The sequence below is a fragment of the Pseudophryne corroboree genome, chromosome 5, assembly GCF_028390025.1.
Source record: "Pseudophryne corroboree isolate aPseCor3 chromosome 5, aPseCor3.hap2, whole genome shotgun sequence".
Taxonomy (NCBI): Eukaryota; Metazoa; Chordata; class Amphibia; order Anura; family Myobatrachidae; genus Pseudophryne; species Pseudophryne corroboree.
In genome coordinates, this window is record NC_086448.1 from 9,796,044 (window position 1) to 9,822,931 (window position 26,888).

Sequence of the window (26,888 nt, forward strand, 5' to 3'; positions counted from 1 at the left end):
CATCTATTACTACCTGTCACTAGCCATAGCACCTACTCCCACCCTGCATCCATCTCACCCCATCTATTACTGCCTGTCACTAGCCATAGCACCCACTCCCACCCTGCATCCATCTCACCCCATCTATTACTACCTGTAAATTTCCATAGAACCTACTCCAACCCTGCATCTGTCTCACCCCATCTATTACTACCTGTCACTAGCCATAGCACCCACTCCAACCCTGCATCCATCTCACCCCATCTATTACTGCCTGTCACTAGCCATAGCACCCACTCCTACCCTGCATCCATCTCACCCCATCTATTACTGACTGTCACTAGCCATAGCACCCACTCCTACCCTGCATCCATCTCACCCCATCTATTACTGCCTGTCACTAGCCATAGCACCCACTCCTACCCTGCATCAATCTGACTCCATCTATTACTGCCTGTCACTAGTCATAGCAGCCACTCCTACCCTGCATCCATCTCACCCCATCTTTTACTGCCAGTCACTAGCCATAATACCCACTCCAACCCTGCATCCATCTCACTCCATCTATTACTGCCTGTCACTAGCCATAGCACCCACTCCAACCCTGCATCCATCTCACTCCATCTATTACTGCCTGTCACTAGCCATAGCACCCACTCCTACCCTGCATCCTTCTCACCCCATCTATTACTGCCTGACACTAGCCATAGCACCCACTCCAACCCTGCATCAATCTCACCCCATCTATTACTGCCTGTCACTAGCCATAGCACCCACTCCTACCCTGCATCCTTCTCACGCCATCTATTACTGCCTGACACTAGCCATAGCACCCACTCCTACCCTGCATCCATCTCACCCCATCTATTACTGCCTGTCACTAGCCATAGCACCCACTCCAACCCTGCATACATCTCACCCCATCTCTTACTGCATGTCACTAGCCTTAGCACCCACTCCTACCCTGCATCAATCTGACTCCATTTATTACTGCCTGTCTCTAGTCATAGCAGCCACTCCTACCCTGCATCCATTTCACCCCATCTATTACTGCCTGTTACTAGCCATATCACCCACTCCTACCCTGCATAAATCTCACCCCATCTATTACTGCCTGTCACTAGCCATAGCACCAACTCCAACCCTGCATCCATCTCACCCCATCTATTACTGCCTGTCACTAGCCATAGCACCAACTCCAACCCTGCATCCATCTCACCCCATATATTACTGCCTGTCACTAGCCATAGCACCCACTCCTACCCTGCATCCATCTCACCCCATCTATTACTGCGTGTCACTAGCCATAGCACCTACTCCAACCCTGCATCCATCTCACCCCATATATTACTGCCTGTCACTAGCCATAGCACCCACTCCAACTCTACATCCAGCTCACCCTATCTATTACTGCCTGTCACTAGCCATAGCACCCACTCCTACCCTGCATCCATCTCACCCCATCTATTACTGCCTGTCACTAGCCATAGCACCTACTCCAACCCTGCATCCATCTCACCCCATCTATTACTGCCTGTCACTAGCCATAGCACACACTCCAACCCTGTATCCATCTCAACCTGTCTCTGTATAGCAGTTGCAGTTAGGTAAACAGATGAGAAAATGAAACAGGTAACCAAGCAAACTGTAGTGTTATGAACTCAGCTCAGGTAACCAGCATTAGCATTAGACAGTAGGAAGGTGAAGCAGAAACAGGTGCACAGTGTAACAGGCTGGCTATGGCTTCTATAATTCTTTCTCAGGTAGTCAGCATTAGCATTAGACAGCAGGCAGGTGCACAGTGTAACAGGCTGTCTATGGGTTTATGACAGTCCCAGGTAACCAGCATTAGCATTAGACAGTAGACAGGTGAAGGAGAAACAGGTGCAGAGTGTAACAGGCTGGTTATGACTCTATAACTCAGTCTCAGGTAACCAGCATCAGCATTAGACAGTAGGCAGGTACTCAGAAAGAGGTGCACAGTGTAACAGGCTGGCTATGACTTTATAACTCAGTCTCGGATAACCGGCATTAGCGTAAGACATCTCCACATCCTCCCCTAACTACACGCAAGCTACTTTGTTACGCTGTCGGCCTACAATTCACTCTGACACAGCAGATTAGCATAAGACACAGAATATATATAAAAAGAAAATTGACCCAGCATTCTATCACTTCAGTTTCTGTGCAGCCAGTAATATAGGGCTACTCAAACCTATTTAATAGACAAGTTCAAAAAGAATAAAACTAGTATTACAGCGCACAGGAATTGGATATAAACAGTTTATTAAAACTTATAAGATTATGTCAATGAATCGTAACCATCGGCCGTATTTTTGCAAAGCTTCATAGCGTATCAAAAAAGCATACAATGTAACAAAATATCTGTCTGGCAATGAATCTCCCAGTTTGGCAACAGTTTCCTCTGACCTCGCTTGTTCATAGTTCAGTTGGATACATACACATAATGTATCAAGCTGAAGTCTATGCAGTGCAGCTAATATGAATCACTGATCATATGTGTACAAGCAAGAGGCCAATAAAGTCATTGTATCAATCATTTAATCCAAGTGGAATCTGCTATATTGATTCTGTATACTGCTTATTTTGTCTGGCCAGTGTTACATTCGCAGTACTCGGTACTCAGTGAGGACAAGCCCCAAGCACTGGAACGCAAGTTGTAGTATAAACGGAGCTCGGCAGCACCCCAAGGTTCCCTAACTCCATTGTCTCACCCTTGTCGTCAGCCTACGCCTGCGTGACTATGGTTTCTTGGGCCCACGGCAGCCGCATTTGAAGGGTGGATTATGTCTGCCCAACTCTGATGCCCCCCGGTCTTAGTTGGAGACAAGGCGTAGACTGAGACGGGGTGATGACAAGGGGAACCTCTAACTAGAGAAGGAAGTACCCCGTTAGGGGTGCTACAGAACTTAAATAAAGTATGTGCGGCACAGCCACCAAGACAAAAACTACAACAAAGTCAGTGCTGTCCACACGCCGACACAACACCGCTGTGTACCAGTGAGGACAGCACACGCAGAACCCTCTGCAGAAAATCCAAAGCAAAAGCAACATGTAGCTACGGCCTAGGCCGAGGGACGCGGCTAAGCCGCTACTTAAGAAACCAGTATGAATACTGGCAAAAGGACAGGAACCCCCAAAGTAGCTGACACAGGCTCTCAGGACTGGAGGACAGGCAGAATTCCAAACAACAGACCAGTGGACACCAGGAAGCTAGATACTGGATCAGACTCAGGCAAAGCCACAGGACTCCTAGACAGGAATGCTTCAAGGCAGGATACTGGATCAGACACAGGCAAAGCCACAGGACTCCTGGACAGGAATGCTTCAAGGCAGGATACTGGATCAGACACAGGCAAAGCCACAGGACTCATTGACAGGAATGCTTCAAGGCTAGACAGAAGCTATCACCGGCATCTGTGTCAGGCAGTGAGAGAGAATATAACAAGGAATTCCTCCAATCACAGCAGGGACCCTAATTAATTATGTCGTGCAGCTGTCCTGCTGCATGACTCCAAACTGAAGGTGCAATTAACAGACAGGTGAGGCTAAACACATGGAAAAAGGCTGCAATTACACAGACTCACCACCGGTGGCCAACAAGAGTCTTCTAAACCAGAGCAAAGGATATCCTGGCCTGCAAGAGAACTATAACATAAAAAACATGAAAAGAAAGGGAACAGGAATGAACCACTGCTTGTGGTTCATAACAGCCAGACAATTCAAAATAGAGGTGATCTCACCGCTCTCCATAACACTCTACTGTCAGTTGTCCTCCCCACTGCTGTTGCTGTTATCCTTTATGTGTAGTCATCTCTGGGGGACTGTCGATGAAAGATGTCCTGTATAGAAGTGCTGCGGCTTATTGTGCATCATCTGATGAAGCCGCTGAATCCGAAAGGAGGCGGGGAAACGCGTTAAAATTCAATTCACTATTTAACTCCTGTCCATCGTGATCAGTGCCATCTGCACAATAAGCCGCAACACTTCTATACCGGACATCTATCATCTACATTTGCATTATACATGTACCTGCCTTTTCAAGTCTCCAAGTGCCGCCTGGAATATGGAATGTGTATAGATCTGGAGTCTACACCCCTCAGAAGGGCACCGGAGCGAGTAAAGGTATAAGACCGGAGCGCCGGGGTTAATTTGTGTCTATATATATATATATATATATATATTGTAACACTGTAAGGGTGCAAGGTGCCGTTTCCTGGGGTAAATGGCAGCACGCAGCAGCTGAGGAACCACACAAGTCCAGTTTCTGGTACAACTGGCCCCAGCCAGTTTTATTATACAGAAAATAAAACAAACACCAAAAGAAAATACCTTGCCTGTCAGGCACTAACTAAACACAAGATGTTCCTAACTATCACTAAACAAAAAACACAGAGTTCTCCAGTGAAGACAGTATAGCTCACTTGTATCAGGAAGCGTGTTTCTCTCACAGAGATCCTGCAGTCTTCCCAGGCAGTCTGCTCACATTAATCAGGTTAGAAGCCGTATAAGACTCTTGCACAGCTGAAAGCCCTGATTAGCCCTCTGTGAGGCCAAAGATACGAACTGGGCCCAATGTCTGGAACTCGCCCTATCTCTCTCTCAGGGCCCTTATCCAGCTTTTCCAGCAAACTGAAAAGGTTCTAACAAAACAAAAGCATTTTCCTAGAAGTTTTCATTTTCTAAAACATGTAAGACAAGAACCTGGGATAAACATACCTGCCCTCAAACACTATCCCAGTGTTCTTGTCACATATCCCCCTCCCCCGTTTTGACCTAGGGGCCGGAACACTTGTAGCCCCCAAACAGAAGATGCGGGACAATGCATCTGCGTTGGCCAATTGTGTACCCGGTCTATGTTCGACAGTAAACTTAAAATCCTGCAACGCTAGAAACCATCTAGTTACACACGCATTCTTGCCTCTATTTACATACATCCATTTTAAAGGGGCATAATCTGTCACTAGTCTGAATTGTCTACCCAAGAGGTAATATCTCAAGGTATCTAGTGTCCACTTAATGGCCAAAGCCTCCTTTTCCACAATGGCATACTTTTTTCATGCTCATTAAGTTTCCTACTCAAATAAATGATAGGGTGTTCGTCCCCATCTCTGGTTTGGGACAACACAGCCCCTATCCCTACCTCTGAGGCATCTGTCTGTACCACACATTCTTTTGAAAAATCTGGTGTTATCAATACCGGTTGTGAACACAAAGCCACTTTTAATGCTTGGAACGCTTTTTCTGCATCAGGGTTCCATTTCACCATATTTGACTGCTTCCCTTTGGTAAGGTCTGACAACGGCACTGCTGTGGTCGCAAAATTGGGAATAAATTGTCTATAGTACCCAGTTATTCCCAAAAAAGCCCTTACCTGTTTTTTATTCACTGGACGAGGCCAGTTTTGAATAGCATCAATTTTATTCAATTGGGGCCTAATTAGACCTCTGCCTATGGTAAAGCCCAAGTATTTGACCTCCTCCATTGCGAGGCAGCACTTCTTTGGGTTAGCAGTTAACCCTGCCTCTCTGATTGAGTTCAGTACTGCTTGTACTTTAACCAAATGGGACCCCCAGTCTGTACTGTGAATTACCACATCATCCAAATAGGCAGCTGCATATTTTCTATGGGTCCTCAAAATTTTATCCATCGCCCGTTGAAAGGTTGCTGGAGCCCCATGCAACCCAAAGGGTAACATCTTATACTGGTACAGCCCCTCCGGAACCGAAAAGGCTGTTTTTTCTTTTGCGCTATCAGACAAAGGTATTTGCCAGTAACCTTTCGTCAGGTCCAACGTGGTGAGAAACCTGGCTGTTCCCATCCTTTCTATAAGCTCATCCACACGGGGCATGGGGTACGCGTCAAACTTGGACACCTCATTTAACTTACGAAAGTCATTACAGAAGCTTATGCTACCGTCGGGCTTCGGGATGAGAACTATGGGACTGGACCACTCACTGTTAGATTCCTCTATGACTCCAAGTTCTAACATGGTTTTAACTTCTTTAGAAACAGCTTCTCGCTGAGCTTCAGGAATCCTATATGGCTTTAAATGAACCCTGACCCCTGGTTCTGTGACAATGTCATGTTTTATTATGGTCGTTCGGCCAGGCAGCTCTGAAAATATCTCCCTGTTTTGGATGAGAAATTCTTAAACCTGATTGTTCTGATCAGCTGATAATGTCTCTGACACCTTTACTGTGGAAAGCAACCGAGGTGAAGACACCGAAGGGCAAGGCTCCGCTGACAGAGACAACCTATCTTTCCAGGGTTTGATTTGGGTTTTCTCTTTCCCGGCTGGTATACTTTGTAATTAACCTCATTCACTTTTTCCCTAATCTCAAATGGACCCTGCCATTTAGCTAGGAATTTGCTTTCCACAGTGGGTACCTGTGACAACACAGCCGGCGCGTTGTGTCGCACAGTGGTAAAAGACACGCAGCTACTTCCCTAGCCCTGGTCTGACCCATGGACTACACTGATTGTTGATCTGTATTTGGCTATGTATTAGGCAATATTGTATTATATTGTATGATGTTATTGTTACAAGGGTACAGTTATGTTTTCGATGTATATATATGAATGTATTGGTTATTGTGTTATAGTTTGTAAAATAATGTTTCCCCCCATATGACTGCGCAGATAACCTGTGTGTTTGCTGTTGTGTAGATACAGCCAGTCTCAGATGTCAGGCCATACACCCCCCTCATTCTTCCCCACACAATGGATTCCAGGCCACACAATCAGATTAAGCAAGGTTACTTTAATTAACATCTATTGTGGCCTAGGGGACATGCCTGTACATGTGAAACTAGGTTTGCTCTGAAACTGTCTGGGGGTGTCGCCTTATTGTAGGAAAGACAAAGGTTTGATAATAGCAAAGAGGGGACGTGAGACAGAGGGTGAGAGAGAGGCAGGAGACGGACTAAGAAGTAATGTTCTGTCAGGAGCTCCAGGAGGGAATTGTCGTGTAGAATTGGATCACAGAAGTGTGCTGAACTGTGTTATAACCTATTCTGTTAATAAACCACTGTTGGTTTTTCATCTACCACCGTGACTGAGTGATTTTGAACCCAATATCCTCACATTTGGCGGCAGCAGTGGGATCACTCAAGACACCAGCAGAAAGGTATAAACCACAGCAGGCAATGGATTCTGCCCCGCTATGCTACCGATACAGCAAGAAGGATCAACTACAGGACCTCTGTCGAACAAGACGGATTGAGTTTAATGCATCGGACACCAGAGCAGTCTTAATGGCAAAGCTAGCTGAATGGGACCAAGAACACCCTGGGCAGGAGGATGATGAGGACTGCATCCCAGAGCAGGCCGAGGGTCAAGGAACCACTGGAACCGCTACAACAGGCCCTGCACTGGTCGTTGGAAGTACAGATCAGTTGCGGGAGTTGCTGGCAGCACTAGGGCAAGGAGCATCAGTACTGGGAGCCGCATTGGGGGCGCAGACCGGTATAACCGCCCCGGCAGTGGCGGTAAGGCAGACCTCCCGGCTGAGGTATAATGAGGTCCCACCTTTTGATGAGGTCAGTTCGGATATTGATACTCATTTGCAGATGTTTGAATCTGTTATGATAATGCATGGAATTGAGGCAGCAGAGTGGCCTCGATATTTGGTACCCAGTCTGAGAGGGCGGGCACTGGAGGCATTCCATGCCCTGAGTCCAGAGCAGATCCTGGTATATGAGGAGGTACGGAGTGTGCTGCTTGCCAGATATGCGGTGATCGCTGAATCGTATCGCATAAAGTTCCGGTCTATGGCGCGGAAAGGATATGTCTCATTTATAGAGTTCAATAACTTGCTGCGGAGGAACTGTGATAAGTGGCTGGCTGTGAAGAAGGCCCTTACTGTAGCAGACATTAAAAATGCTTTTATTTTGGAGCAACTGCTAAACAAGATGCCTCCAGAGATCAGGGAGTGGGTGGCAGACCGGAACCCTACCACTCTGGAAAAAGCAGCACACCTAGCAGATGAGTTCACAGCTAACAGGCCTCGGTGGAGAGGTGCCAATACAGAGGAGAGGACAACCCTCCGACGGCCCCAGCAGGATAGTGATCTACCATTGCTCCCCCACCGGCCGGCCCCAATACATACCCCAGCTTCCCTAGCCAGAAATTCAAGGTCTCGGGTACCAGCGTCACCTGCAAGCCGACGCTGCTACAACTGTGACCAGGTGGGGCATTTACTTCGTGACTGTACACGGGTAAGACGGCCATTCCCAGGTACCCAATCTGCCATGTCGCGGGTGGCTGTGTGCCACGAATCATTTGGAACGGGCGAGGTGGACTACTTTCCTGATGCACCAGAGGCGGAGGAAGTAGCATACCAAGTAGAGGTGGTAGCAGCTATTGGGAAATCCACCCCGGATAATATGAAGACCCACCTACAACCTGTAAAAGTTAATGGGAAGGAGCTGCAAGGGTTGAGAGACTCTGGAGCTTCTATCACCCTTATACGGCCAGAATTAATTCCCCCCCTGCCAGATACTGAAGAAAAGGAAAGTTAAAATTTCCATGGCAGGAGGGCAGATCACTGTAATACCTATGGCAAGGGTACACCTGGACTGGGGCCTGGACTCTGGAGAGGTAAATGTGGGACTTTTGGATGGATTACCCACTCACGTCATTCTGGGCAACGATCTGAGTGCTGGATTGGCTAGTTACTTTGTGGGAGCTATCACCCGAAGCCAAGCACAGGCATTGGAGACAGTGCATGAGGACCCTCTCATGCCAGCACCAGTCCCTGTGGAAGTGACAGCCACAAACCGTGAACCGTTGGCGGTAAGTAACCCTGTCCCGGACTTGCCTGACTGTGATGAGAATCTGGGGGAAGTAGATAGGATAGCCTTTAGGGAAGCCCAACGGACCGACCCCTCCCTAGCTAGCCTCCGCAGGGCAGCGGGACGAACAGATTGGGGGCCTCAGGAGGATCGCATTATGTGGGAGGAGGGGAGACTGTACCGGGTGCCAGCAAAAGCAGACCCATTAGAGCCCGGGGTCCTAAGAAAACAGTTGATTGTTCCACAGCAGTACCGTGCCCGGTTGCTGGCCCTTGCCCATGACATTCCCTTAGCAGGCCACTTTGGGGTTCGGAAAACCCGTGCCCGGCTGCTGCGACATTTCTTCTGGTCTGGGGTTAACCAGGAGGTAAAACAGTATAGAGAGTCATGTGAGGTCTGCCAACGCCTCGGGGGACCCCCACGCCGGGTTCCCCTACAACCCATGCCTGTCATAAGTGAGCCATTTAAGAGAGTGGCCATGGACATTGTGGGGCCTTTTAAGAAACCGAGCCGAACAGGAAAGAGATACATACTGACTGTAGTTGATTACGCGACTAGATACCCTGAGGCAGTGGCACTGGCATCCATAGATGCTGAACATATCGCCCAGGCTCTTATGGATATTTTTAGTCGCGTAGGATTTCCCCAAGAAGTAGTTACTGATCAGGGTACGCAATTTCAAGGGGAATTGCTGCAGACAGTATGGGACAACTTTGGGGTCCATCCCTTACGCACCACCCCTTATCACCCCCAGACTAATGGTCTCTGTGAGAGATTCAATTCGACCCTAAAGCAGTTGCTGCGGGCATTTGCTGAATCGGAGGGGGGAGACTGGGAGAAGTCCTTGCAACAGCTATTATTCGCGTACCGCGAAGTGCCGCAGGATTCAACCGGATTCTCTCCTTTTGAGTTACTATATGCCCGAAGGGTAAGGGGACCACTTGACCTAGTCAGGGAAAGCTGGGAAGGGTCATTTCAGGAACCTGAGGTTCCCATTTTGGAATATGTAGTCCAAATGAAGGAGAAACTGCACAGGCTGATGCAGCTTGCGCATGACCACACCCTGGGCGCGCAGGAAAGACAGTGCCGGTACTATAACCAACGAGCGCAGGACAGGGAACTAGAGGTTGGACAGAAAGTGATGGTGCTAGTACCTGCCCGAAATCATAAGTTACAGGCGACCTGGGCAGGGCCTTATACTGTAGTGGATCGGCAGGGACGGGTAGATTACATTATTGCCCTAGACCAAACAGGGAAGCGGGTGGGTACCTACCACATAAATAGGTTAAAGAAATATGTCACCAGGGAGATAGGGGCGGTGGCAATCTGTTGCCCACCTATGGATGACCCAGAGACTGACCCCATCCCTGATATTCTAGCAGCCACCAAGAGGGACCTAGGAGTGGAGGCAGTGCCCATAGGCTCGCAATTAACAGAAACCCAGGCCCTACAGATGAGGGAGGTATTGGAGGTAGAGAGGCCACAATTCACAAGCAGGCCAGGGCGCACTCATGTAGTGTCCCATCATGTCAACACCGGGGAGGCTCGGCCCACTAGGCAACCCGCTTATCGGGTGAACCCCAGGGTGATTGATATGATCAAAAGGGAGGTCGATGAAATGCTGGCGCTTGGTGTTATTGTACCATCCCATAGTCCCTGGGCCGCCAGCGTAGTCCTAGTGCCCAAGAAAGATGGCAGTACCCGCTTCTGCGTGGACTATAGGAGGCTGAACGGGGTGACAGTGACAGACGCATACCCCATGCCCCGGGTAGATGAGCTGTTAGACAGGTTGGGAATGGCACGCTATGTATCCACTCTGGATCTTAGCAAAGGATACTGGCAGATACCCCTTACCAGGGAGGCACAGGAGAGGTCTGCATTCAGCACCCCATTTGGGCTCTTTGAATTTACTGCCATGCCCTTTGGGATGAAGAATGCCCCAGCCACCTTTCAGCGTACCATAGATCACCTACTGACAGGGTGTCAGGACTTTGCCCAGGCATACCTTGATGACATAGCCATTTTTAGTCAGACATGGGAGGAGCATCTGCAGCATGTGGCCCTGGTGTTGGCACGGATCAGCAAGGCAGGGTTAACAATCAGACCTGACAAATGTCAGATGGGGATGGCAGAGGTGTTGTACCTCGGGCATAGGGTTGGCGGAGGCCATATTCGTCCAGAGCCAGCTAAAATTGAGGCCATCCTGAAATGGCCTCGGCCCACTAACCAAAAGCAGGTGCGGGCCTTCCTTGGAACAGCAGGGTACTACCGTAAATTTGTGCCCCAGTACAGCACCATTGCCAAACCCCTGACTGACCTAACAACAAAAAAATACACCCGACAAATTGACTGGAGCCCAGAGTGTGAGCAGGCTTTTTCCCAGCTGAAGGACATTTTGTCCCAATCCCCAGTGTTAGCAGCCCCCGACTTCCGCCGGCGGTTCATTGTGCAAACAGATGCCTCGGGTTGTGGAATAGGAGCTGTGTTGAGCCAAGTAGGGGAGGATGGTTGTGAACACCCAGTTGCCTTTCTCTCCCAAAAACTTCTGGACCGTGAGATAGCCTATGCCACTATTGAAAAGGAGTGCCTGGCCATAGTCTGGGCACTCAAGAAATTGCAGGCATATGTGTACGGGCGCGAGTTCTCAGTGGTAACAGACCACAGTCCCCTTAGTTGGTTACAGCGCACTGCCGGAGACAATGGACGACTGCTGAGATGGAGCTTAGCCCTACAACTATACAATTTCTCTATCTCTCACAAAAAGGGCAGAGATCACGGGAACGCAGATGGCCTGTCCCGTCAGCAGGAACCAGACCAAGCGCCGAGCAAGCCCATGAAATCCCTCGCTACAAATACCCAGGGTACAGGAGAATACCATTACTCTCAGCAAGCTTAAGCCACCCAGGACACCGGGCTTGGAAGTAGAGGGAGGAAATGTGACAACACAGCCGGCGCGTTGTGTCACACAGTGGTAAAAGACACGCAGCTACTTCCCTAGCCCTGGTCTGACCCATGGACTACACTGATTGTTGATCTGTATTTGGCTATGTATTAGGCAATATTGTATTATATTGTATGATGTTATTGTTACAAGGGTACAGTTATGTTTTCGATGTATATATATGAATGTATTGGTTATTGTGTTATAGTTTGTAAAATAATGTTTCCCCCCATATGACTGCGCAGATAACCTGTGTGTTTGCTGTTGTGTAGATACAGCCAGTCTCAGATGTCAGGCCATACACCCCCCTCATTCTTCCCCACACAATGGATTCCAGGCCACACAATCAGATTAAGCAAGGTTACTTTAATTAACATCTATTGTGGCCTAGGGGACATGCCTGTACATGTGAAACTAGGTTTGCTCTGAAACTGTCTGGGGGTGTCGCCTTATTGTAGGAAAGACAAAGGTTTGATAATAGCAAAGAGGGGACGTGAGACAGGGGGTGAGAGAGAGGCAGGAGACTGACTAAGAAGTAATGTTCTGTCAGGAGCTCCAGGAGGGAATTGTCGTGTAGAATTGGATCACAGAAGTGTGCTGAACTGTGTTATAACCTATTCTGTTAATAAACCACTGTTGGTTTTTCATCTACCACCGTGACTGAGTGATTTTGAACCCAATATCCTCACAGTACCAAAACAAGAACTCTATCTCCAGGAGCAAATTCCCGTATCTTGGCACTCCGGTTATATACCCTGTGTTGAGCACTTTGGGCCTGTTCCATGTGCTCTCTGACAATAGGTACCACGGCTGCAATCCTATCCTGCATTTGTGTTACATGTTCAATAACGCATCTATAAGGATTGGGCTGTCCTTCCCACGTCTCTTTGGCAATGTCCAACAGCCCTCAGGGGTGTCTACCATACAACAAATCAAATGGAGAAAACCCCGTAGAGGACTGAGGAACTTCTATGATGGCCATTAACGAGTAGGGCAACAAACAATCCCAGTTTTTCCCATCTCTTTTATTAAACCTTTCCACCAACCCGTCAGTTTGGGGATGGTAGATGGACGTCCTGAGGTGAGTGACCTTAAATAATTTGCACAATTTTTTCATGATCCTTGACATAAATGGAGTACCTTGGTCAGTCAAAATTTCTTTTGGTATTCCCACTCTACTAAAAACCTGCACCAGCTCCCTAGCTATTGCCTTGGTTGTGATAGTGCGTAAAGGGACAGCCTCAGGATATCGAGTGGCATAGTCCATAATTACCTGGATATACTGATGGCCCCGAGCAGACTTTAACAAGGGCCCCACGAGATCCATGGCTATTCTGTCAAACGGGACCTCTATAATAGGCATGGGAACTAGTGGGCTCCTGAAATGGGGTCTAGGGGCATGATACTGGCATTCAGGACAGGAAGAACAATATTCAGACACTTCTTTATAAACCCCTGGCCAAAAGAACCTTTGTAAAACTCTTTCAGTGGTTTTTTCTGCCCCTAAATGTCCTGCGGTAACGTGACTATGAGCTAAATCTAGTACCGTTCTCCGATAAGGCTGGGGAACTACCAGCTGTTCCACCACATCCTCACCCCTTTTGACAATGTGGTACAAGAGCTCATTACAGATGGCCATGTGGGGATATGTAACCCTGTCACCTGGTACCACAGGTTCCCCATTAACAACCTTAACATTCTCTCTAGCCTTTATTAAGGTAGGATCCTTTAACTGTTCAGATGCAAACAGATCCTTCTTTACCTCCAGGTCAGGCACGCTTTCAGTTCTAACTACTATGTCTCTGTTCCCAGCAAGAGGGTCCTCACTGGACTCCCCATCTGTCACTTCCCCAGCCAAACTAGCAAAAGGCAAAGGGCCAGAAAGTTCCAAAGACACACGTACATCCATAAAATCACCGGTATTATCAACTGGCTCTTTACTTCTCACATCTGTTGATAACCGTGATTCCCACAGTTTCCAAAAATGAGGAAAATCCCTCCCTATTATGGCCTCATGCACCAAGGTGGGGACCAGTCCTACTTTAACAATTGCTGACCCACAACAAGTTTCTATATTCACTTCAGCAGTGACACAATGTTGGGTATCCCCATGTATGCAAGTTACCCCAATAGGTATTTGCTGGACCTTTAAGGGGTTCACTAACCCAGCTTTCACGAGGGTAACTAAACTTCCTGAATCTAGCAAGGCCTCTACCCGGTTACCCTCTAAGAACACATCACACATTTGTTTTTCCAGCTCAGGTGAAGGTACCACAGTACAGGCTAACCTAGCAAAGAAAGACATTCTGCGACATTCAAAGGCAGCAGCACATTGCATGGGTTCTTGCGTGACTGGGCAATTGGCAATAACATGACCTGGCATACCACACCTAAAACATTTAACCACATGATTATCAACCCGTTTGGGCAGCATAGACCGTTCTAGCCCCATTGGCCTGTCTCCAGGGCCAGTGTTTACAGTCTCTCCAGCCTTGCGTTCTCTTACCCGCCCAGCAACGTTTTCCCACGGAACAGTCTTACCAGTCTTTACTGAAGGGCGCTGTCGATGATCTATGGGTTGCTGGGTGGTCATCAGTAGTTCCTCTGCTGCCAAATACCTCTCTACCATGTCCACTAATTGGTCAGCAGTACCCGGGTTTCCATGGCTCACCCACTTGCGCAGGACCATGGGCAAAGATCTCAAGTAGCGGTCCATGACGACTCTTTCAACCATCTGGGGACCAGTTAATGTCTCTGGCTGTAACCATTTTTTTGTTAGCTGAATAAGGTCGTGCATCTGGGAGCGAGGAGGCTTCTCCATGGCGTACACCCAACGGTTCACCCGTTGTGCTCGTACTGACAGCGTGACTCCCAGGCGGGTCAGGATCTCAGTCTTTAGTTTATCATAGTCCTGAGCCTCAGTAGGGCTTAAATCAAAGTACGCTTTTTGGGGCTCACCTTACAGAAAAGGTGCCAGCAGACTGGCCCACTGTGCTTTCAGCCAGTTCTCATGCTCGGCAGTCCTTTCAAACGTGGTCAGGTAGCTTAGAAGGAAGGGTATCCAGCGCTCGTGTGTATGAGTATTTTGATTGTCCTAAGGCTGCAACCTGTTTCAGAAGTACCTCAAACTTCAGTATAGATACTGTATAGGAGAATGCAGGGATAGGTGCACCAAATAAACAATAATTACAAAAGAAATGTTGTTGTAATAATAGTCGGACTAGTGACCATATAGTATCAAATTGTATCTTTTATTCAAACTGAAGTTATGTCTGCATCTGCTGCAATCACTAAGAGCTTATGCAGTTCTAAAAGATGGTTGTGGTTAAAACTTGGGAAGGGGACGGGGCGGTGGGGGATGTGGGGGGGGGGAAAGAGATTAGGTCTGTGTATCTGGAGATACAGTATCGAGTCCGTTTATATGAAAAAATGGAGACACTCAGGTTGGTGGCGTCCCACCTCTGTAGTGTCTATAGTTCTGTTAGAATGACCAGAGCCTCTGATCGGTGTCTGTAATATGTCCAATATGATAAGAGTTCAAAAACAAATAGGGGTACCCCCGGAGGGCCGTTAATGGCACGGGATCCTAGTGGTTGCTACTAGTCAGGTAGTGAGGGCTCCGGACATACCGTCCACCCCTGTGCTCTGACAATTCGCGGTGTCGCTCTTTTGAGCGCACCGTGGTTGTCTGTGCGATTGGGGAAGCGGTCACCGTCTTGGAGAGGGAGGAAGACAACTGCTTCTAGCCCTACTGGGCTGTCTGCCGTGTCTTCTCCTCTCCTACAGAGTCCCTTACCTTGTCTTCGTAGCTCCGTCTGGTTTCCTCTTGCCGGCGGCCTGCTCCGTTCTTCCTAAGCGACGCTGTCCTCCTCTCGCTTCCGGGTTGTTCTGGTCACGTGACCGCGATGTTCCCTCAATGAAGTGGCTGTTCTTTTTCGTCCGTCTTCGTTTTTCTCTCCCTTAAGGCTCTGTTAAAGTTAAAGGAGATGACTAAAATATTCTGTGGTGATGTGGAGATGTGTTTCCAACGCGTATCGGCCCGTTGTGGCCTTCGTCAGGGAATCTATTTCGGCCATGTTTGATGTGGGCTATTTAGCCCATCTTTGGAAAAAATCTCTCTGTCTCATTGGTCCTCTGTGTAATTGGGGGCGGGTAGGCCTCCACATCATCAGCCTCTGTCATTTTCTGCAGGAAGTGACTGGCCCGTATAGAACTAGAGCTGGTCGGAGTACTGACGGCCACATCTCCAATCCGGGCTGCAAGGCTCTGCGCCACTTCTGTTAACGCCTCTCTATCCTGACGCTGTTGCCTGTAAAGTTCGTCAATAGCCACCTGCTGCTGTCTCCTATTTTCCTCCATTGCCACATGCTGCTGTCTGTTGGCCTCCTGCTGAGCTGCTGTAGCTTGCAGCAAAGCTTTAAGCAGTTCCTCCATGTTGACAGATTTTTCAGGCGGCTTTGTAGCTGCTTTCACCCAGGACATATATCAAATCCTCAGGGGTGAATCTCAGCAACTTCACACTGGGCTTTATCCTCATAAACCCCCGTTTTCTGCAGACCTCATAAAGCTGCTGCTTTCACTTATGCGCAGAACGAAATGCTCGCATTCTCCACCAAGTTGTAACACTGTAAGGGTACAAGGTGCCGTTTCCTGGGGTAAATGGCAGCACGCAGCAGCTGAGGAACCACACAAGTCCAGTTTCTGGTACAACTGGCCCCAGCCAGTTTTATTATACAGAAAATAAAACAAACACCAAAAGAAAATACCTTGCCTGTCCGGCACTAACTAAACACAAGATGTTCCTAACTATCACTAAACAAAAAACACAGAGTTCTCCAGTAAACACTGTATAGCGCACTTGTATCAGGAAGCGTGTTTCTCTCACAGAGATCCTGCAGTCTACCCAGGCAGTCTGCTCACATTAATCAGGCTAGAAGCCGTATAAGACTCTTGCACAGCTGAAAGCCCTGATAAGCCCTCTGTGAGGCCAAAGATCCGAACTGGGCCCAATGTCTGGAACTCACCCTATCTCTCTCTCAGGGCCCTTATCCAGCTTTTCCAGCAAACTGAAAAGGTTCTAACAAAACAAAAGCATTTTCCTAGAAGTTTTCATTTTCTAAAACATGTAAGACAAGAACCTGGGACAAACATTCCTGCCCTCAAACACTATCCCAGTGTTCTTGTCACAATATACACACACACACACACACACACACACACACACATACAGTATTTATATATATATATATATATATATATATATATACATACAGTGGGGCAAAATTGTATTTGGACAGCCACCGATTGTGCAAGTTGACACACTTAAAAAGATGAGAGAGGTCTGCAATTTCCATCATAGGTACACTTCAACTGTGAGAGAATCTGAGAAAGAAAAACTAGGAAATCCCATTGTATGATTTTTAAACAATTTATTCGTATATTCTTGTGGAAAATAAATATTTGGACAATCAAAAAGTTTAACTAATATAACCTCGGTTGGCAATTACAGAGGTCAAACGTTTCCTGTAGTTCTTGACCAGGTTTGCACACACTGTAGCAGGTATTCTGGCCCTCTCTTCCATGCAGATCTTCTCTAGATCTGCCATGTTTTGGGGCTGTCGCCGGGCAACACGGACTTTCAACTCCCTCCAGAGATTTTCTATTGGGTTGATCAGGGGGACCTTTCGGGTGCTGCATGATTTCAATCCATAACGACGTAGTGTGTTACTAATGGTAACCTTTGTGACTGTGGTCCCAGCTCCCTTGAGGTCATTGACCAGGTCCCCCCGTGTAGTTCTGAGCTGATTCCTCACATTCTCAAGATCATTGATACCCAACAAGGTGAGATCTTGCATGGAGCCACAGGTCGATGGAGATTGTCAGTGATCTTATATTTCTTCCATTTTTTAATAATTGCGCCAACAGTTGATCTCTTCTCACCAAGCTGCTTGCCTATTGTCGAGAAGCTCATCCCAGCCTTGTGCAGCTCTACAGTTTTGTCCCTGGTGTCCTTAGACAGCTCTCTGGTCTTGGCCATGGTGGAGAGGTAGCAGTCTGACTGTTTGAGGGTGTGGACAGGTGTCTTTTATACAGATAACCAGATGCCATTAATACAGGTAATGAGTGGATGATAGAAGAGCTTCTTAAAGAAGAAGTAACAGGTCTGTGAGAGCCAGAAATCTTGCTGCTTGGTAGGTGTCCAAATATTTATTTTCCACAAGAATATACAAGAAAATTGTTTAAAAATCATACTATGTGATTTCCTGTTTTTTTTTTTTTCAGATTCTGTTTCTCACAGTTAAAGTGTACCTATGATGGAAATTACAGCCCTCTCTCATCTTTTTAAGTGGGTCAACTTGCACAGTCAATGGCTGCCCAAATACTTTTTTGCCCCACTGTGTGTGTATATATATATATATATATATATATATATCCATCCAGTATATACCGGCACTCACATACGAAGCATCAGCTTCCTCCGGTACATGTCCACATCAAAGATAAGAATCCAGCAATAACGAATTGACGTTTCGGAGCGGCAAGCCCCGTCCTCACTGTGGTGTTTATTCTGAGGACGGGGCTTGCCGCTCCGAAACGTCAATTCTTTTAAATACACCTTTATATTCTAAAACAATCTCCGAGTGCTGTTATTGCTGGATTCTTATATATATATATATATATATATATATATATATAGAAATGGGGGGAATAAGGGTACCGGCGACTTGTGTTGTTTAAAATGCAATAGTTAAAAATAGATTTTAAAAGCCAAAAAATATGTAATAATACAAACGAGCTTTAATATCACATAAAAGCGAATTACAACATAAAACGTACTTCAGAATATTAGTAAAAGCATAAAAACATAAACATAAAAGGTCTTTGTGAAAAGGTAAGGAAGTTCTGACTTAACTCTTTAAAAATAGGCAAGGGAGTCACCACAGGGAGCCCAACGCGTTTCGTCACAACTGACTTCTTCAAAGGGTAAGGACAGAATGAAACAATGTGCCTATTTATACCCCTGATGGACTGGCTCAGGGTTGGTGATGTCATAATTGATCACATGACAAGATAGAAAATGTGCAAAAAACAGATCATCAAGGACACTTTGTTAGGACATATTCTCAGGCTAGAGGGGATACCATAGGGGTGTATAACATAAAACGAGTGGTTTTAGAACTAAAATGACAATGGGAAAGTCAGAAATTGTAAAAAAGTATTAATTCGCGGCACTTCCGCCCCGCTTCCGGTGACGGAGGAGACGCGTCACGTGTCTCCGGGTATTTCCACCCCATTTCCGGTTTCGTCAATGCGCATGCAGTCAGTATAGCTTTAGCTCCAGGTCTCCATGTTGTAAATGTCCCTCCTGGTAAGTGCTGCGGCGGCCATATTGGTGGTGACAAGCTCCATAGGAAATACAGGAAGAGCGGTGGCCATCTTTAAGGAGTCCTTGGAGACATATATTCACAGTTCATCGGTAACCATGACAACGGATCCATGAAAGAAAGCAAAAAAGAAGATATGGTGAAGATTATGCACTGGTTTCTTTGTTATAGTTAAGCCCTGCTGCGATCCAATAAATGTTATGGGAGGGAATGATATTAGCCCAGTATAAAAGGGAAGAAATTAATGCTAGTGAAATAAAAATATAGTACTTTGATATTAAAGTGACACACATATTTCAATGTGACACACACATAGCAAGGACTTATTATATGGAATGTGACATCCTACTTAAAACCATACATAGGTGATATCAGGAATTTCAAGTGCCAATTGAGTGGAAATAAAGGAAGAAGGGTGGTTGCATTGGTTACAACCCCCTGGCGAGATCAAAAGATGGGGGGAGGAGGGGGGGGGGAAGAGACCAAGTGAAGTAGATACAGAGGCACTGTGTGGGTGATGTGAGAGTGTAAGCTCCGAAAATTAAAAGTGTTACGGTCTGAAAGTGAGTTGTGAAGGTTTCAACCTGGTTAATGGCATGTGGTATTGGATAGATCACTGGTTAGCTCGACGTTATTTGTCAGTCTTTACAGTACCTGATCTTCCCAGGCAGTCCCCCTCCCTGGTACTGATCAGGCCCAGACACTGCTTAGCTTCCAAGATCGGACGAGATTGGGCGTACCAGTGCGGTTTGACTGTACATGAAAGGTAAACATCTTATTACCAAGAACCCGGTCGCAAAATCACACACGAGACTTGATGAGTTAAGTACTTTAATATAGCGTGACATAGACACCCCTGGGGTAGGGGTGGTGTGTGGTTGAGGGGGGGGTGGGGGTGGGAGGGGGTGCGGTGCGGTGGTTTGGGAAGGTGCAAGAGACAACTGTGGCAACCGAAGAAGAGGAAGTAATGGAGGATACAGCAACTCATAGGAAGGGTGCGATTTCATAGCTCTCGTTCAGGCCCGTTGGTTGCAAGGTCTGTAACTGGAAAATCCAGTACATCTCCTTTCTCGAGAGTTTGTTTGCGAGGTCACCTCCTCTCTCTCCCAAACGCACATGTTCGATCGCCTTAAATGTAAGGTCCTCGGGGTTGGAGTTATGCTGTGATGTGAAATGTCTAGGAACAGTATGACTCTCCACCTTATTCTTGATACTCCTTATGTGTTCCTGGATCCTCATTTTTAATGGTCTTTTGGTCTTGCCCACGTACTTCTTATTGCAAGAGCATTCCAGTAGGTAGATCACGGACATGGTGTTGCAGTTCATGAATTCCTTAATGGTGTACTGTTTCTTGTCCTCCATGCCGCTAAAGGTTCTCCGATTCGGATGTAAAAATTTGCATACATTACATTTCCCACATTTATAGGAACCCACACATTTAGGCATTAGGTTGTTCTTGGTGGACTTCTCCTTCAATAGGCTGGGTGCAAGATGGTCCTTCAGGTTTCTAGATTTCTTGAAGATGATGACTGGTTCAGACGGTAGAATATCTTTGAGTACAGGGTCCATGAGAAGAATGTTCCAGTGATTCCTGAGCGAATTCCTGATAGTCTTCTCGTGTTGGTTATAGGTGGTGATGAAGGCGACCGGATCTTTCTTGGCGTCTCTTGATTTGTACTTCAGGAGGTCTTCTCTAGCCACGTTTCTTGTTTTTTCCAGTGCTTGCTCCAGAATGGGCCCCGGGTATTCTTTATCCTGGAACCTCTTGCTGTAGACCTTCAGTTGGTCATCACAGTCCTTTGGATTCGTACAATTCCTCTTTATCCTCGAGAACTGTGATGCCGGGATGTTATCCTTCCACTTCCGGAGGTGGTTACTTCGATAGTGCAGGTAACTGTTCATTTCCACCTCCTTGATGTAGTTCTTGGTGGTAACGCCTCCATTTTCACCAGTTAAAATCAGGTCCAGATATTCGACCGATTTATCGTTGGTGTTTGAGGTAAAGGTCAAGTTCAGATCATTGTTTCCCAGCGTATTTAAAAACTCATTAAAAGATTCAACTGTGCCATTCCAAATGATTAAAATATCGTCGATGTAACGTCTATAGAGTACCACATTTTCCTTAAAAGCCTTAGAATCATAAACTTGCGTCTTTTCCCAACACCCCATGAATAAATTGGCGAAACTTGGGGCAAAAATCGTCCCCATAGCTGTGCCACAGCGTTGTAGGTAAAACTGGTTAAGAAACTTAAAATAGTTATGACTGAGGATAAAAAGCATAAGATCACAAATAAAATCTCGGTGGGTGGGAGTGAGGGTTTGATCGTTGTTCAAGTATTCCCTGCATGCAGCTATGCCTTTACAATGTTCAATGCATGTGTACAGGGATTGAACATCCACTGTCGCCCATATATATGTATCCTTCCACTCAATTGCTCCAAGTATGTTAAGTATTGATGTTGTATCTTTCAAATAGGATGGTAATATTGTCACATATTTCTTCAAGAAAACGTCCACATACTCTGACAGATTGGAGGTTAGTGAACCTATGCCCGCCACTATTGGTCTGCCAGGTGGATTTGTCAGGGATTTATGGATCTTAGGTAAAAAGTAAAAAAGTGCCAATTGAGTGGAAATAAAGGAAGAAGGGTGGTTGCATTGGTTACAACCCCCTGGCGAGATCAAAAGATGGGGGGAGGAGGGGGGGGAGAGACCCCCCCCCCTCCTCCCTCCATCTTTTGATCTCGCCAGGGGGTTGTAACCAATGCAACCACCCTTCTTCCTTTATTTCCACTCAATTGGCACTTGAAATTCCTGATATCACCTATGTATGGTTTTAAGTAGGATGTCACATTCCATATAATAAGTCCTTGCTATGTGTGTGTCACATTGAAATATGTGTGTCACTTTAATATCAAAGTACTATATTTTTATTTCACTAGCATTAATTTCTTCCGTTTTATACTGGGCTAATATCATTCCCTCCCATAACATTTATTGGATCGCAGCAGGGCTTAACTATAACAAAGAAACCAGTGCATAATCTTCACCATATCTTCTTTTTTGCTTTCTTTCAAGGATCCGTTGTCATGGTTACCGATGAACTGTGAATATATGTCTCCAAGGACCCCTTAAAGATGGCCACCACACTTCCTGTATTTCCTATGGAGCTTGTCACCACCAATATGGCCGCCGCAGCACTTACCAGGAGGGACATTTACAACATGGAGACCTGGAGCTAAAGCTATACTGACTGGAAAGCCTGTGGGCGCATGCGCAGTGCGCGACCAGCGCGGCCGGCGCATGCGCATTGACGAAACCGGAAGTGGGGCGGAAATACCCGGAGACACGTGACGTGTCTCCTCCGTCACCGGAAGCGGGGCGGAAGTGCCGCAAATTAATACTTTTTTACAATTTCTGACTTTCCCATTGTCATTTTAGTTCTAAAACCACTCGTTTTATGTTATACACCCCTATGGTATCCCCTCTAGCCTGAGAATATGTCCTAACAAAGTGTCCGTGATGATCTGTTTTTTGCACATTTTCTATTATGTCATGTGATCAATTATGACATCACCAACCCTGAGCCAGTCCATCAGGGGTATAAATAGGCACATTGTTTCATTCTGTCCTTACCCTTTGAAGAAGTCAGTTGTGACGAAACGCGTTGGGCTCCCTGTGGTGACTCCCTTGCCTATTTTTAAAGAGTTAAGTCAGAACTTCCTTACCTTTTCACAAAGACCTTTTATGTTTATGTTTTTATGCTTTTACTAATATTCTGAAGTACGTTTTATGTTGTAATTCGCTTTTATGTGATATTAAAGCTCGTTTGTATTATTACATATTCTTTGGCTTTTAAAATCTATTTTTAACTATTGCATTTTAAACAACACAAGTCGCCGGTACCCTTATTCCCCCCATTTCTATACATTTCCCAGCAGTACTGTACCAGGACTGCATTCTTAAGGGTTGGCAGACACCTTCTAGCGAGGTTACGTGTGTTTTATCAGCAATTTTGTTTTATATATTTTATATATTTTACTGAGAACCCACCTCACAAGTGGCGCTGTGTCATTCCATTTTTTTCGCAATTTTCTCTCGGTACATCGATATAGCAGCCTGGTGAGGCAAGTATTCAGTATCAGTCCAGTATTCCTTTTAGAATGTTTGGGAACACTGATCGTACAGTTAAGAGAAATGATTTATGCCAAAAGATATTTAATGTGAACAAACAGGTGGACGCTCCAACACCCACACAAGACCTTGATGATCTGTTTTGGGGTATGGAAAAACTCCTTATTAAGGAAGTGAAAACGTGGTGGGATGTCAAAGGCCTGGAACACTACATCACAGTTAATAGAGTACCCAGAGGCTTGAGACTCCTTAAACAGCCCACGTTTGGCACAATGGATGCAGAATTTATAGAAGAATGGGACTCCATCCTACACAGGTGTTCCATTGACCTTATGAAACTTCTCATCCGTAAAAAGAAGGATACCCTGGCGGAATTAGAGGTCGAAATAAAGGCTAAAGAATCTGAAATGATCGGATTCAAGGATAAGGAGGACTACACTATCAATGAAAAAGTACTCAATAAGAAGTTAGAGCATATTGAAGGGGAAGTCATCAAAGGGAAGGAGAAGAAATTTCTTCGGGACAGAAATGATTACAGTCAAGGACATGTGAAGAACTGGAGCCATTTTAAGGCTCCTGGCCCTCAATCCAACGTAGTGGGGAGATACCAATGGAAGACAGTACCCAACAAATGGAAGAAAACCAGGACAAATAGCGAGGATTCCCCATTGAACCCACACATAAAAACCACCTCAAACAGATTATCAGCTCTGCAAAGAAGAGACTCCACAGGGGACCAGGATTTTTTATCGGCAAGAACGGGTGCATGAACAAAAGATATGGTAAGAATCATGGTGAGCGAGGACAGCAGACATGCATCTCCAATGAAAAAAAGATTACTAGAAGAAGAGGAAAACGGGGCGGTAGGAGGGAGAGACCAGAAAAGAAGGACCCTACACTAACAGACCCACGGGACAAAGGCATCTTCAACCTATCCAAGCATACTCTCACGGAACCAGAGACCACCTTACACAGTAAGGTTCTGACGTTTGCACCAACGAATGGTTTGAACAAATTCGAGACCTTCATAGATTTGAATAAATTCGTGAGGAAGCTAACACTTAAGAGACATTTTTTACGTAAAGAAGATGCTGTCATAAGCAATTATGAGGAATGCTCCAAGTCCGGTCTCAAACCCACATCAAAATACTACCCACTAGAGTCAAAAGGAAGCAACGTAAGTATCTTCTATGATATGGTAAAAAAGGACTTGTGTGACACTGAACAGAAAAAGACTGAGGGAAGGAATCTGGGAAACCGTGAGTGCGAAGCCCTGAAAAAACTGCAAAAAAACAAAAACATAGTTATAAAAAAGCTGACAAAGGGGGGGGATTGGTTATAATGGACCATGACCTCTATACGAAAGAGGCACTAAGACTACTGGGTGATGCTAAATCCTGCACACTACTCCAGGGTGATCCAAAAGAACCCTTCATGGAAGAACTGAGGACCATACTTCTTCATGCATTACGGAGTAATGTGATAACAAAGGAAGAGTACCAGTTTCTTGTGCAATCCAATCCCATTACCCCCATTTTTTACTTTTTACCTAAGATCCATAAATCCCTGACAAATCCACCTGGCAGACCAATAGTGGCGGGCATAGGTTCACTAACCTCCAATCTGTCAGAGTATGTGGACGTTTTCTTGAAGAAATATGTGACAATATTACCATCCTATTTGAAAGATACAACATCAATACTTAACATACTTGGAGCAATTGAGTGGAAGGATACATATATATGGGCGACAGTGGATGTTCAATCCCTGTACACATGCATTGAACATTGTAAAGGCATAGCTGCATGCAGGGAATACTTGAACAACGATCAAACCCTCACTCCCACCCACCGAGATTTTATTTGTGATCTTATGCTTTTTATCCTCAGTCATAACTATTTTAAGTTTCTTAACCAGTTTTACCTACAACGCTGTGGCACAGCTATGGGGACGATTTTTGCCCCAAGTTTCGCCAATTTATTCATGGGGTGTTGGGAAAAGACGCAAGTTTATGATTCTAAGGCTTTTAAGGAAAATGTGGTACTCTATAGACGTTACATCGACGATATTTTAATCATTTGGAATGGCACAGTTGAATCTTTTAATGAGTTTTTAAATACGCTGGGAAACAATGATCTGAACTTGACCTTTACCTCAAACACCAACGATAAATCGGTCGAATATCTGGACCTGATTTTAACTGGTGAAAATGGAGGCGTTACCACCAAGAACTACATCAAGGAGGTGGAAATGAACAGTTACCTGCACTATCGAAGTAACCACCTCCGGAAGTGGAAGGATAACATCCCGGCATCACAGTTCTCGAGGATAAAGAGGAATTGTACGAATCCAAAGGACTGTGATGACCAACTGAAGGTCTACAGCAAGAGGTTCCAGGATAAAGAATACCCGGGGCCCATTCTGGAGCAAGCACTGGAAAAAACAAGAAACGTGGCTAGAGAAGACCTCCTGAAGTACAAATCAAGAGACGCCAAGAAAGATCCGGTCGCCTTCATCACCACCTATAACCAACACGAGAAGACTATCAGGAATTCGCTCAGGAATCACTGGAACATTCTTCTCATGGACCCTGTACTCAAAGATATTCTACCGTCTGAACCAGTCATCATCTTCAAGAAATCTAGAAACCTGAAGGACCATCTTGCACCCAGCCTATTGAAGGAGAAGTCCACCAAGAACAACCTAATGCCTAAATGTGTGGGTTCCTATAAATGTGGGAAATGTAATGTATGCAAATTTTTACATCCGAATCGGAGAACCTTTAGCGGCATGGAGGACAAGAAACAGTACACCATTAAGGAATTCATGAACTGCAACACCATGTCCGTGATCTACCTACTGGAATGCTCTTGCAAAAAGAAGTAAATGGGCAAGACCAAAAGGCCATTAAAAATGAGGATCCAGGAACACATAAGGAGTATCAAGAATAAGGTGGAGAGTCATACTGTTCCTAGACATTTCACATCACAGCATAACTCCAACCCCGAGGACCTCACATTTAAGGCGATCGAACATGTGCGTTTGGGAGAGAGAGGAGGTGACCTCGCGAACAAACTCTCGAGAAGGGAGATGTACTGGATTTTCCAGTTACAGACCTTGCAACCAACGGGCCTGAACGAGAGCTATGAAATCGCACCCTTCCTATGAGGTGCTGTATCCTCCATTACTTCCTCTTCTTCGGTTGCCACAGTTGTCTCTTGCACCTTCCCAAACCACCGCACCACACCCCCTCCCACCCCCCACCCCTCAACCACACACCACCCCTACCCCAGGGGTGTCTATGTCACGCTATATTAAAGTACTTAACTCATCAAGTCTCGTGTGTGATTTTGTGACCGGGTTCCTGGTAATAAGATGTTTACCTTTCATGTACAGTCAAACCGCACTGGTACGCCCAATCTCGTCCGATCTTGGAAGCTAAGCAGTGTCTGGGCCTGATCAGTACCAGGGAGGAGGACTGCCTGGGAAGATCAGGTACTGTAAAGACTGACAAATAACGTCGAGCTAACCAGTGATCTATCCAATACCACATGCCATTAACCAGGTTGATACCTTCACGACTCACTTTCAGACCGTAACACTTTTAATTTTCGGAGCTTACACTCTCACATC

At 46.0% G+C, this 26,888-nt stretch overlaps 1 protein-coding gene and 2 pseudogenes across 1 annotated transcript in view; 1 reads left to right on the forward strand and 2 right to left on the reverse strand.

Moving 5' to 3' along the window:
• The window catches only part of LOC134927083 (cytochrome P450 2F2-like), a 593,292-nt gene that overhangs the window by 391,323 nt on the left and 175,081 nt on the right, over positions 1–26,888 (reverse strand). The gene's annotated exons all lie outside the window — the stretch shown is intronic.
• On the reverse strand, positions 19,764–19,882 carry LOC134930121 (5S ribosomal RNA; annotated as a pseudogene).
• LOC134930395 (5S ribosomal RNA) lies at positions 26,644–26,762 on the forward strand (annotated as a pseudogene).